At 40.4% G+C, this 14,643-nt stretch overlaps 1 protein-coding gene across 9 annotated transcripts in view; it reads right to left on the bottom strand.

The window, feature by feature from the left end:
- COG6 (component of oligomeric golgi complex 6) overlaps positions 1 to 14,643 on the bottom strand; it is a 279,679-nt gene that overhangs the window by 100,724 nt on the left and 164,312 nt on the right. For all 9 annotated transcript variants that reach the window (XR_009559818.2, XR_009559811.1, XR_009559812.2 and 6 more), the window contains one exon: positions 12,471 to 12,611. The gene's annotated coding sequence lies outside the window, so the exon portion shown is untranslated. The remainder of the gene's footprint in view (positions 1 to 12,470; positions 12,612 to 14,643) is intronic.

Raw genomic sequence — 14,643 nt, 5'->3', positions numbered from 1 at the left:
GGAGACACAAGAGGGAAGAGATATGGGAATATATGTATAACTGATTCACTTTGTTATAAAGCAGAAACTAACACACCATTGTAAAGCAATTATACTCCAATAAAGATGTAAAAAAAAAACACCTTATGTTAATTACATCTGCAAAGTCCCTTTTGCCATATAAGGTAACAGTCACAGGCTCCTGGGATTAGGACAGAGATATTTTGGGAGAACAATTATTCAGCCTATTGTACTCAGCCAGAAGTCAACTCGACTGAGGGAAACTTCTGATTCATTCACAGATGTGGCTGGAAACAAGGCTGAAATGTGGACATTCAGATGAGCTATTGCTCATTCTACTAGACTATTTTTTCCTTTTCAACATGGGAGTTTTTACTACTGTGTAGACAGAGACCTAGACTCTGCTTATTTGTTTTGCCGTTTCCTACTAAGTCATGTTCCCAATTCTAATGTAGTTTGTTGTGCACTCTGACCTCAGCATTGCTTTTAGCACTTGGACTTGACCAATGTCTTCCCACATACCATGTTGGTAATTGATTTCCAGTGGTACTGGCATTCAACTTGAGAGATCTCCTTATTTCCTCCCCTTCCCCCTTTTTAAATGTTCTAGAGCTTTCACAGAATGTTATGGATTAGTAAAACAACTGCATATTTTATTGTTGTAAAGAATTTCTTAGAAAATTTTAATGAACCTGTTTAATAAAATGACATCTAATTTGATCTCCATCAGATAATTCCTATGAAATGAGTTTTCAGTTTATAGTCTATACAAATTTCAATCAATACAGTAGTTCTCATTTCACCGTTTTTTATGAAAAGAGAAAGTCAAAATCATACTCTAAGATACCATGTGTTCATACTATTACATGCATATTACCACTTAGAGACAGCATTGAATGAACAATGTAGCATTTCTGTGCCACTCACATCTATTAGTCTTCTCTCCCCGACTAGATTACTAGTCCTTAACAGAAACAAAATCTTTTACTTCTTTTTTATCCTCAGTGATAACTAGTATTGAATTGGCCACGTAATTAGCAATCAAATTATTTCTGGTTGAATTGACTAGTCTTTTTCTTAAAAGTCACATATGGCTATATGATTTCATTCCTTTCTGCCAGTTTGGATACACTTCAATTTAAACAAATTGTATAGATGGAAATTTGGATTTTCTCTTAAATAAGAAAAATTAGACAGTGATGATTTAATTTCAAATGGGGTATAAGATTCCTATTAATGAGAAATGTCCACCACAAAATTACACGCATAAATGCATACTCATAATTGTACAGGAATATATTGATTGCAAAGTAAAATGTGGTTGTACCCTGACTGATGGCTATTCCACTCCATTTCAGCCCTCTAATGATTTTTGAAACTATGTGTTGCTTGATAATCCGGCACCTTACCACCCCGCCTTGGATTCTGGTGTCACATCACTATCATTTTGATAATTACCTTTTTCAAAACTCTCCTTTTATTTCATTTCTATTTTTACTTTTTAGTACTGTATGGCACATACATAAAAGTACATGGGTCGCAGAGTCCAGCTCAACTAATTTTCATAAAAAATTTCCCACCCCCGGAATCTCACACAGGTGTAGACATAGAACATCACCAGTATCCCAGAAGCCCCCCACCCCTCCTCTCCAAGGTTAGCCCTCTCTCAACTTCTCACGCCATTGATTAGCTTTGCTTGCTTTTGAATTCGTCTGGTTTTAAAATTTGCTTGTTTACAAGTGGCCATGTTTTAAAAGATTCAGATTTCTACCCTCCCTGCCCCTCCTCTCCACACAAAAAGACTCCTGGGGATATATTTTCTTTCTTCTTTTTAAAAGGTGAATTTAATGATGCAGTTCATGATCTCAATAATGTCATGGGCATCATTAAATCCATCTTTCTTCTGATTTACTAATGGGCCTCCTATGTTTCTTTTCTCTCCGATCCTTTTATAAAAGCCTTGAAAGTTCCTATAATCCTTCTGCCCACGCATTCCTTCCAGGGACTGCTGCTGTCGTTTCCTGTCCCTTGCAGTTCTCAGGCATGTTCCAGTGTGAATCCACCTTCTTTCATATTCTCAGAGAGAGATCATTTTCTGTCTTTCAAGATGAAATCCTCTATCTTCCTTTGTGAGTCCACAGTACAGCTGTAGTTTTCCTTTCTTTAAAACAAAAATCCCATATGTATTAATTATAGAGTGTTGCTTAAATTTCTAAAGATTCCTGAGGCACTTCCAAGCATTTAATAATTCTCATTTCACTTGGCTGATTAGTTTTCTTCTTACAATTTTAAGTCTAGGAATGAGGGCTTATACTGCTTTGGGCCATGTGTTCATCAATTTTCACTATGCCAAATTCAAGTGGACACCGGTGTCTTCTTTTCTGTAATTCTTCTTCTCATTCACTCTCCCACCCCTTTGTTCAGAGGCAGATTGAGACTTTGGCTGGGGCTCTATTCTCTGCAGCTAACAACAACGTTTCTTTCTCTGACTAAAGAGCCATTTGGATAATGGATATACCATGTGCTTGTTTCCCAGAAGATGCCTAGAATAACTTCCCCAAGGAAATATTTTGAGCGCTTTAAAGAATTTGAAGAATTGAATACTCGAAGTACAGCTCACATTTCTGATACACTCGAACTCTTGGGACACAGGACGTTACAGAGGATAAAGCTCTTGACTAGAAGACAGGAAACATATGTTCTTATCTTGGGCAGGCAGCTAACCAGCTAGAGGATCTTAGGCAGGTCATCTCTTGGCATTTTCTTCATCTGCAGGATTGGGCTACAGGGATTATCGGTGGGTGTGGGGAGGAGAAGTACCTAGTTGCCCTGGGGACACCTAAAAATCTATAAGGGTGTATATTTTCATGATCCCAAATATGACACGTGAAATTACTCAAAATCTTCTTGGGGGCTTCATGGAGGCTTCATTGAAAAAGCATTGTGTGAGAACATGGGCTTAAAAATGTGGAAAACACTTAGCAAGAGTGTCTTTAGAATATCTGAGAATCTGACATTTATGAAGATCTTTGGGTTTCTTTCATTTCTTGAACCTTTGGGCACATCAATCATTCTCTTTTCCTGTGCCCTGCCCTCCACGGAGTTCTCTATAAATTATACAATCCCACCCAGGACTTCTGGGTCTTCTACCCCTTTAACTTTCCTAATGAAAATAAATATTTCCTTCTACTCAGTAAGAAATATAATCAAAAAGCGAAGGACCAAGTCCTCTGAGCAGGAAATTCCCCCAGCTGACCCTGTGCCAGTGGTCCCTGATGCTTGCCTCGGCCAACACTGGGATGCTGGAAAGAAAATGGAGTTGAAACTCAGATCTGAGTCTTTTCGTTACTGCCTTTTCCACTAACTGTGTGATGGTGGGCACGTCATTTCACCGCAATGGGCTCAATTCCTGAGCGAGAAGTTGCCATTTTGTTTCCCATATTCATAGTGCCAGCCTAGAATCGGCTCCAGGGTGAGTGTAAATAATTAACTTGCATGAATGGTGAGTTCTTGGAGTGCTGTGGGCCCAAAGAAGGTTGAGCTTTCCTACATACACACAGGTGGGAAAAAGACACCTGAGAAATGGACAATCGTTTCCTGATCACTGTCGGCAGGTGACAGTGGACCCTTTTCCACCAAAGGGCAGGGTGAGCAGCGAGGTCCTTCTTCGGGCTTGGAAGCATGTCAGTCAAGGGAATGGCAGGGCTGAGCCTGATCTGCTGCCTCCCACAGGAAGTGGGGGCTGTGAGCGGAGGGCTACAGGCTTTCCTGTGCAGCGTGAACTGGCCCGATGTGAGCAGAACATTCTTAGCTGATGAAGAGCTGGAAGTGTGACCCTGTGCTGAGATGCTGGAAACAGCACCGCGTCTCTACTCCATTCTTCCCTCGGTTTTCTTTCTCTGCTGTTCTTTCTTTGTCTTTGGCAGTCACGCTGTGCTCCTGGTTCTTTTCTAGCTTCACATGGTCTTGATTAGAAAGGACAAATGTAAGTGAGAACAGAGATGCTCCTCATTTTTCTCATTTGTTTCAGATTAATGGGCTTGACTGCTAATCTTCCTGTATGCTTCTATCAGGTATATACATATTTATATATAACCTAAAACCTAAAGGTGTCCCTTTTTATCTTACCGCTTTGTAAAAACTGTCCTGGAAAAAGAAGTACGAATACGAAGCAGTCAAACTACACTTGGCCGAAAACGATTCAGTTTCTAGGAGAAATAAACTAGAATTTATTTTCTAGGAGAAATAAATCAGACATTTTGGTTTTCAGTTCTGGCTCAGCATCTAGTTAGCTGTGTGGCCTTAGAAAAGTTACTTGAAGTTTCTGGTGTTAATTTTCTCATCTCTAAACGTGACAAAGTTGGATTTGGTACTCTCCCAGGTACCTCCCCAGGAGATTTTATGATCATCTTTGTTGGGTATGTTAGTACCACTTTCATGAGGGAAGCCAAAATGAGACTCCTTACCTGCACAGGAAAGTAAAGACCAAAAAAAAGAAAAAAACGGTCCTTGTATTTATGTCTCTAATGAAATAAAAATGACCAAAAGATAAAGTTTATTCCGATTATGCAGCATCATCTTTTCTTTTTTTTTTTTGGCCATGCTGCAAAGCATCGGGATGACCAGGGATCGAACCCGTGCCCCACTGTAGTAGGACTGTGAAGTCTTAACCACTGGACCACCGGATGGAAATCCAGCATCATCTTATTAATGGCTTAGATGCAGCAGGAACACAGATTACAGAGCTGTGTATGATACCGGCACCTAGAAAGCACACAATAAAGGTTTGCTGGACGAGGTATGCTCTTCTAGCTGCAGACAGGGTGGCATAACCTAGTGACAAGAGCACAGAATGTATAAAACCAAACCGAGCCTCAGTCCCAGCCCCACTGCTTACAGTTTCATGACTTGGAACCAGCCACTTCATCTTTCTGAGCCTCAATTTCCTCAACTGCAAAAAAGGACGATTATCTGTACTTCAAATATAAGGGGACAAACAAAGGACATTATGCGTAGGAAAATGCTTCACAATATGTAGAGTACTTGCAAATACTCTTGGACAGCCGTAGCTAAATTACACAGGCCTTAGACTGTGAATGAAGGAAACTGGCCTCTATGAACTAAAAAGTACCTTCCAGCTTTGAGCATCCTTTACTCCATGACACAGCTGAGGTTCCACCCCCAGGCTGCAGACACGCCCAGACATGCTCCAAGGCAACTTGGGGCAATAATACCTGCTGTGTCTTGAAGGTTGGAGAGAGAGGCTGAGGACGGTCAGAGATCTCGCCCTTGGCCTTGCATTACTTAATGTGGCCCTTCTTCAAAGACACTGATGAGCATGTCTACTCAAGCTGTTTAACCTTTAACTGCTACTAAGACATTCCACCCCAGGGCTCCACGTGCTGTTATCATCAAAACACTCTAGCTCTGAAATACAAGACACTAGCCCTCATATCGTGTTTATACATGCAATCCAGAGGAGAAGGGGGAAAACGTGGGTAATAAGCTGGAAAAGAAGTCAAGTTATGTACTTTGCTTTTCACTCCAAGTGAATGGTTCTCGCTTTTATTTGACCATTTATTGAAAATGAGCAAATTGCTGGTAAGAGTCTCCTACATTTGCAAGGGAGAAAGGACTGCTTAGAGTCACCTGAAAATCTGAATTACATAATGCAAAAGTGGATTTATCACTGCAAAGTGTAGGGGAAGTGTCTTTACGAGACGGGTGTGGGTTCACAACTCTTCCATCTTTGGACACCTGGGCATACTGATTGACACTGTGTTCGTCTTCTAGTCTGGCAGTCAGGGCCCTTAAAGAGAACTCCGTGGAGTATGAGTGTTCCCCTATCGCAGCCTGTTCAATAGAAGATGTGAATGAGGGCAAACTCAGGTTTTAGAAATAAAGAATAAAGGGGCAGAGGAATTGATCAAGGAATGAAAACCCTAGTTCACAATGAAAACATCCTTTGAAGTTTGTGCTCCTCATTTTAATATTTTGAGATCACTTTTTACTCATTGTTCTCTATTGCTTACCCACCCCCAAAGACTGCCAAGATGATTATTCATCCCTCATGCGTCTGTGTCACCAGTACAGTAAGGGGCGTCTCTGCTATTTTTAGACACGACAACTATACAAGCCAAAGGCCACATTCCGCTTCTGTTCTGCTGAATGCGGGCTACACCCTGGCGTGGTAACCATTCTGAAACAGCGTTTTACTTTGAGCTCTACAAAGGCTTTCTTTGACAGGGGAGTGTCGCAGTGGGTTGAGAAAAGGAGCACAGAGAATAAAGGGAAGATATTTCCAGATTTGAACTTGAACAAAAGTTAATGCTGACAGCAGAGTTGACTGATGGTCAGAGCTGAGAAGTGCAGACAGGCAGAGGGCAAGGATCACATCTCCTAAGACCCAGAAGGATGGGATTGATTTTGACAGACCCCAGAGGGTAGAGTTGATCTTTGGGGATTTGCCAGTCTTTGATTTCAGGGTTTAGTAAACATTTTGGTAGGAAGGGATGGTACCACAGGCTCTCATTAGCCTACGTGGGTTTTGTCCTCCTAATCGTTGCTCATGACCGGGGCTACTTGGTCCCCAGGTATCCCATACCTGCTAACTTGCCTCCGAGCCTCCCCTCCAGAGGTTTTCTTTAAAATCCCAACTGGAAAGGCAAGACTGAAAGGAAGCCACCAATTCCTTTGCCTGTGACCTACTTGTACGCTCTGCCTTCAGAGATGAGAGCCCGATGAGCCGCCCACACCCACTGGCATGGGATTCGCCAGCCTGTCATTTTGGCTGAGAGGTAGACAGTTTCTGGCAAACTTAACAAGCAGATTTTCTCAGTGATAGGAAAATTCTTGCTTAGTGCCACTCTATTTCCCGTGGTTAAAGCCTTCAACCCAGAGAAGATAACAGAAGTCACCTGACCTGGTGAGACATGGAAATGAAAGAGGTTTTTTTTTTTCTTATTTTTTTAACTTCTGTTTTCTTAAAGGAGGAAGGCTTTTCCTTTAATAGACCAGGTTCACATAAGACAACTTGGGTTGGAATGATGAAACTGGCATGACATACCATATTACAGCATCACATAACCTTTTAGAGCAGCCAGAATTCACCTCACGTAGAACATTTAAGGGCTTTCATGTCTTGGTTAACATTAAGTGCTTCCTCTGTCATTGTCACTCTACACGCATGCCCAGTGATAGACAAGGGAGACTGTGAAAACCGTCAAAGAGCAGAGGGCAATCAATGGAACCTAAACAAAATGTGGGGTTACTTCTGTGGATAACTCCAGTGAAAAGGAGTTCACATACCAGCAGCTCCTCCCCAGAAATCTCCGGTCTCTAAGTCTTAGAAAAACCCAGGCTTTTAGGTTAGGTGAACGCCCCTTCACCTCATCCACAAAAGCTGGATCCTCAAAAGCTCTTTTACTTCCTAGTCTGCAGATGTCACCATTCCCACCATTCATAGCGCAGAAGCACTTGACCTGACAGGTACACCGCCTCCCCAGCTGTGGGCCTAAAGCAAGGTATTAGCTGGAAAGAGATTTTTCTGGTTGAAAATGTACAAATTCAGGAGTCAGCAGAAGCAGACTTTTGGGCTTCACTACAAATAAAAGGATATAACCTTGAACAATCTCTTTTCTTGTAATAGTCCAAGTAAACAAATGTCAGAGGCATTTTTGCAATTTAGTTGGTCTGCATTTCATCAGTTTGTCAGGAAGCTAAACAATACATCTATTAAAACTCATTAAAAAATTGGAAACTCTAATTCTGACTTTTATTTATAACTCAAGTACAGTGAGCTGGCACCAATCTTTCAGAGAGAAATTTTTTTTTTCCAAGAGAGACAGAGTATGACTCTGAGTCAAAACCAGATCGATTCCAGCTTTCTCAATTTATTAGCTGCCTTTTTGTTTCTGTTCTTCCTGCCGCCACGTGGGGTCTGCTCTATTATTGGGCTGCTGGTTCCGGGTGAACCGGTCTTTCCCTGGGGAGACTGTGGAAAGGGAAGAGACATCATCCGGCAGTCCACAGTCAGTTTGGGAGTGAGATGGGCCAGACCTCCATTCCAGCAATGAAAGCTAACATGCAACCAAAATTGTAGCCCTTTATTACCGGTCGGGATGGGGACAGGGGTGAAGACATCAGAGGCCATTTTATTAAGCCCATCAGTTAGGTAGTGACTTTGTCAGATCTGCTCTTGGTACCTTCATTTTGATTCTCCTTCATATAGAAGCAGATTTCAGCAAACTGTGAAGCTGGGGAGATCCCACCTGGGGCAAGGACATTGTATCTTCATTGGCCTCCCAGGCTTCACTCCTTCCCTGAAGCCCCTCAACAAAATGGTGTGATCAAACAAACAAACAACAGAAGCAAAAGCCACAATACACCGCAGAAATGTCCTAGGCTTTGTAAGCTGAAAATCTAGAACGTATGTACTTACTCTGCTCCTCACTATATATGTGATTTTGACACATGACTTCAGTTTTGAAGCACCAGCCTCAGTTTCTTCATATGTAAGAGGGATGTGCTAATATAATATTACATATCTTAGGGTGTTGCCTTGTGGATTCGAAACATCCTATATCAAATGCCTCATTATACTGCTTGGCACGTGGCACGTCCCAAATAAAGAGAAGTTGTAACTAATATTTTGTATATTGATATTCTGATAGTTTGCCAAATGCTTTTTCTGCATCAGTTGAGACGATCATGCAGGGGGCTTTCCTTCATCCTGTTAATGTGGTGTGTTATATTGGTTAATTTTTGTATATTGAATTATCTTTGCGTCACTTGGCCATGGTATATGACCTTTTTAATAGGCTGTTGAATTCAGCTTGCTAGTAGTTTGTTGAGGATTTTTGCATCAATGTTCATGAAGAATATTGATCTGTAGTTTTCTTTTCTTATAGCATTTTTGCTGCGTTTGCTATCAGGGTAATTCTGGCTTCATAGCATGAGTTAGGAAATGTTCTCACTTCTTCAATTTTTTGGAACAGTTGAGGATCAATGTTAATTTTTCTTTAAAGGTTTGGTAGAATTCTCCAGTGAAGCCATTTGGCCCGTGACTTTTCTTTTTGAGAGGTTTTGATTACTGATTAATCTTCATATTAGTTATAAATCTACTCGTACTTTCTATTTATTCATGATTCAGATTTGGTAGATATGTATTTCTAGGAATTTGTCCATTTCATTTAGGTTATCCAATTTGTTGGCATACAAATGTTCATAATATTCTCTTATAGTTTTTATTTCTGAAAAATCAGTCATAATGTCCCGCTTGATTTCTGATTTTAGTTACATGAGTCTTCTCTTTTTTCTTAGTCAATCCATCTACAGGTTTGTCAGCCTTGTTGATCTTTTCAAAGAATCAAATTTTGGTTTCGTTGATTTTTCTCATTGTTTTTCTATTCTCTATTTTGTTTATCTCTCCTCTAATTTTTATTATTTCCTTCCTTTTGCTAGCTTTGGTTTGCTTTTCTTTTTCCTTAAAGAGTAAGTTAGGTTATTGATTTGAGATTTCTCCTTTTTCTTTTTTTTTTTGTGGTACGCAGGCCTCTCACTGTTGTGGCCTCTCCCGTTGCGGAGCACAGGCTCCGGACGCGCAGGCTCAGTGGCCATGGCTCACGGACCCAGCCGCTCCGCGGCATGTGGGATCTTCCTGGACCGGGGCACGAACCTGTGTCCCCTGCAATGGCAGGTGGACTCTCAACCACTGCGCCACCAGGGAAGCCCTCTTTTTTTTAATGTAAGCATTTACAGCTATAAATTTCCCTCTTAGCACTGTTTCTCTGCATTAGTTAATTTTGGTATGTTATGTTTTTCATTATCTTTTTGTCTCAAGATATTTTCTAATCTCCCTTGTGATGTCTTCTTTGATTCATTGGTTTTTTTAAGAATATGTTGTTTAATTTGCACATATTTGTGGATTTTCCAGTTTTCCTTCTGTTATTGATTTCTAGCTTCATTCCAGGATGTTCAGAAAAGAAACTTTATATGATTTCAATCTTTTAAAATTTAATAAAATTTGTTTTGTGGTCTAACAGATCCTGGAGAATGCTCATGCTCAATTGAGAAAAATGTGTTTTCTGCTGTTGTTGGGTGAGTGTTCTGTATATGTCTGATAGATTCTGTTGGTCTACAGTGTTGTTCAAGTCCACTGTTTCCTTATTGATCTTTTGTCTGGTTGTTCTATTCTTTATTGACAGTGGGGGCATTGAAGTCTCCTACTATTATCTTACAGTGTGTATTTCTCCCTTCAATTCTTTCAGTGTTTGCTTGATATATTTTAGAGCTCTGATGTTTATAATTGTTATATCTTCTTGATGAATTGATATTTTATCAATATATAATATCCTTCTTTGTCTCTTGTAATAATTTTTTACTTAAAGTCTATTTTCTCTAATATTAGTATAGCCACCCCAATTCTCTTTAGCTACTATTTGCATTAAATATCTTTTTCTTCCTTTCCCTTCCAACCTAATTCTGTCTTTAGAGATAAAGTAAAATTTGACATTTGATTATTATAATGTGTTAAGTCTGGGAATCAGATTTCCCCCCTTCCCCAGAATTTACTTTTTGTTGTTTGTTTGATTGTTGAAGGCTATGATAGTCCATTTGTTTTGAGACTTTTCCAAACCATTTTTGCAAAGTCTATTTCTTGCCATGTGTTCTCACTGAAATCTCTTTTACTTTAGTTTGTGCTCAACTAATGTTTTGATAGAAACTTCTTTGAATGCCAGGAGATGAAACGGACAAAGAAAAAAATACAGAGAGAAAAAAGAGAGAGAGCAATTACAACTCCCAGTCTTGGTAGACTGACTCTGTGCTGGGGTATTCCTTCTACTTAGTTAGGTTTTCTCTGAGACTAGGAATCAGCCTTAGGTGAAATTTTTAGGTCTTCTTAGTTTTTCTTCTGAGCCTATGTCCTACTTGGTTATGCACGTGGCTTTCTAGATTCCCCTGTAAAAATGGCTGATTTTGAATCTCCTCATTTCCCAAAAAGTCTCATCTCACTGTCTCCTCTGGTCCTCAGATGGTCTACTGTATGTCTCCAGTGAGCATCTATTGCCCCAGGTTTCTGTGGGTGTGTAATCTCCTTGTAGCTTTTGTGAGCAAAGCCTACAGCTTTTCCTGCATGTGTTCTGCGTTATGAGAGCAAGAGACAGCGAGTCAGATCCTCTGGTATCCCCAGCCACTTTAGAACAGATATACGCAATAATTTGTAAATAAGGTCTGCTCCCTCCCTGTGGTTTAAAGAGTGAAACTGGGAGCTGAGTTGCCACACTCAAGACCAAGACTGTTTCCATTCAGGCAAGGGTGGGTTTGGGTTTGTTTGTTTGTTTGTTGATGATTTTATGGAGGAACATGGAGCTTGGGGTTTCCTAGCCCACATTTTGCTGATTTCTTATCGTTATTATTTCATGTGAATTCATCACATACCAAAAATTGCACTGAGCTTGTTATTTTCTCTTTGCCTTCCAGACCCACACTCCACCCTCCTCTGTTCTAGTCTGTGCCCTGCAGGCTGATCTGTACAGGCCACATCAATGGGTTCTCAGCCCCAGTGGGGTGAGAAGGAGGCTGTGCATTTAACTCTTTGCCTGCCGTATACACAGGTTGGCCACATCTTTCCATCAAATGTCACGGCTCTTCTCCAGTGACCCTTTCCTTAGAGCTGCCCACCCTGAGATCTGGAACTGGCACATTTTCCTTTAGACCTGGTGGTAACAAAGAGCTTACCAATCACCATCACCTTCTGCTACTTCAGCCCCAGGGTCCTTCAACATCCTTTGTACACGTCCCTAAATCTTTCCAGATCTTTGTAAATCACTCTTTTGTTAACACTCCTCACTGAGTTTGAGAGTGCCATCTGTTTCCTGCTGGAACTCTAACACATTGTACTGTTGGCTGCTAATTTCTCTTTCTGAGAAATGCTTCTCATTTTGGTGAAATGTACTCAGATACCAGCATATTCAGGAGCCTACTTTGGGTGAAAAGATAGGAATTCACTTTCCTGAATGAGTTTGTAATATTTATCAGGATGATACTCAGCTTGGAGTTCAGAGAATGTCTCTCGTGTAACATGAAACTTGGTCGTGTAATCTGAGAGGTGAACAGATGTCCGGCTCAATTCCCACAAGACAAGTGAATGAAGATTGCCCTCCTTTCGTGGGTGGGCAGAGTGGGGCAGCAATCCTCCATCCATTGCAGTAACCTGTCCCACAGTAACCTGCCTTCCCATAAACTGCGAAGATGGGTGCCCAGGGAGATAGCTAGTGTCTCCTGTGTCTAGAAAAGAGCTGCCTATGAAGCGAGATCAAATATGTTAATTGCTCCTTCTCTAATTCATCTCCCTCACTGTTGACCTGTTGACAGTCTTCTTAAGCAGAGACCTGATGAGACCCATTTCCTTTGCCAGACACTTCCAGTGGCTGCCTTTGACCACAAAACAAAGAATGACAAACGCTTACCATGTGGGCGGTCACCCTCACTCTCACCTCCCGTGGCATGATTGCAGCTTTCAGTCATAGACTGGTTTCCGTCACAGCTCTCCAGGTAGCCAGTACCGACACTGCTTTTCCTTCAAGGTAAGCATATGTTCCAACCTTGTCCTGTAAGATAATATATGTTCCAAATGCAAAAGCATAGCATAACACAATCTGGCCCCAATCTTCCATTCTAGCATCTCGGCACGTTTCCTCTTGCTCTTTTGTGCCATGCATTTAGCCTTTTGCACCATTCATAGCACATATTGGGTGTTTGAAATATTTGTTAGGCTAACGTTGATACAGTCTTAGGAAATAAAGTTCTAAACACACACACACCTAACATTTAAATCTGAGCCAAATATGTTTAGAATATTGCAGTAGCAGCAGAAATATTTATAAATTAGCTTGGAGCATTTGCCCATACATTTCTTTGTATATAGTTAAAGAGTAGAAAAGGTCTATTAGATGAATAGTTGGGAAATATATTCCTTATAGAGGAAAAGCTCTATGTTCAAGCCCAGTGTGCTTTGAATTGCCTCTTTCACGCAATGGCCCTGATGACATTGGTCTTCTCACAGCAGAGTGGCCAACGCATTCACATGTGAGGTCAAATTTTTCCATAGTTGTAGGTCAGCTCTCCAGACTGTAGCTGATTGTTTTTGAGACAAGCCCCAAAGCAGATGACAAATTCCTGCTGTTCTCCCAAGTTGCCTCCATTTACCTCTCCTTGGAAAAGCCAGTTCCATCATTTATCTGCTGACTCTTTTTAGGTATAAGCCTCTTAACACCATTGTACTGAATTTGCATTAGAATTTCAATGTCAGTTTCTTAAACAGAAGAGTGAAACAAAAACAGTATCTTTAAAAATCAGAGATTAAAGTTTTTTTAATGTATTTAGAAAAAAGAAATCGATTCTGAAGATAAACATAGACAACTACTAATCAATGCAATGGAGGGCATGGCAAGTGGATACTTGGGTGAATTTCATTCCACCAATATCCACTGAGAGACTGCTCTGTGTCAGAACTGAGCCGAAAGCTGGGGAAGGTTGGAGGTCAAAGGAGGCTACTACCTTCCTGAGCACGCAGGCTTGTGGGGATAGAAGGTGGGCACAAATTTTGTAACGCAATTATTTTGTTTTATTTTATCTTATTTATTTATTTTGGCCATGCCATGCGGCATGCAGGATCTTAGTTCCCAGACCAGGGATTGAACCCGTGCCCCCTGCAGTGGAAGCGTGGAGTCTTAACCGCTGGACCACCAGGGAAGTCCCTCAGTTATTCATTTTAAACTTCACTCTTTAGATGCTATTTTCAAGCTACCTTTTACTGAGCACTTACTGTGTGATGGGAAATCATTATTTTACCTGGATTACATCATTGAAATCTCATGGCAATTCTATAAAGTGGGTGTTACTCTTTCCACTTCAGAGATGAGGAAATCGAAACTCAGAAAGTATGGGTAACATACAGTTCAGTTAGCTAATAAATCCATGCTCTCAATGAGCCAGAAATTAATAACTGGAGTTATATTTTTAGATAGACAAACTTTGAAAACATTAAAACGTAATAACATAGCCAAGGGTACAAATACTCTTAAAACTGAATTGTCTGTTACTGGGTAACAATTCAAGATATTCCAAATGTGTCACAGTTGGTAGTTGACAACCCAAGAGCTACTTTTTGTTCAGAGGAATCTCTTTACCAAAATCTTTTTAAAACAAATAAACCCACTGGAAAATATTTTCAAAATCATTTTTTAAGTAGCAAAAATAAATTTAGATGCAGCAAAAAATGATTGTTGATTTTGATCTCAGCACAGGATTTATCTTCATAAATAACCCAGGATGGTATGTGGATGTGTGGCCAAAAGTGATAAGATTATAGACTATCAACCAGAAACACAGTCACAATAGTGGAGTCTGGGAGTATAGATGTTTTAGATTTGGCATATTTGAAATAGCTTTATTATTATTATTGTTTCAACATATCTTGAAAGTGGGAACAGTGGGCTAGGACAGAACAATACTGTTGCTATGGGGGACTTTGGTTTCTCAGTAACTTCCAACATAGGAACAGACTATGCATTCCAATTACTTCTATTAAGAAATGGCAACTGCTAGAATTTAGGAAATATGCCTCTTTTTCAATGAAAC

This window comes from Globicephala melas, chromosome 18 (genome assembly GCF_963455315.2).
Source record: "Globicephala melas chromosome 18, mGloMel1.2, whole genome shotgun sequence".
NCBI classification, from domain to species: Eukaryota; Metazoa; Chordata; class Mammalia; order Artiodactyla; family Delphinidae; genus Globicephala; species Globicephala melas.
Note: the sequence above shows the minus strand (reverse complement) of the source record. Positions and strands in the feature narration are given on the sequence as shown.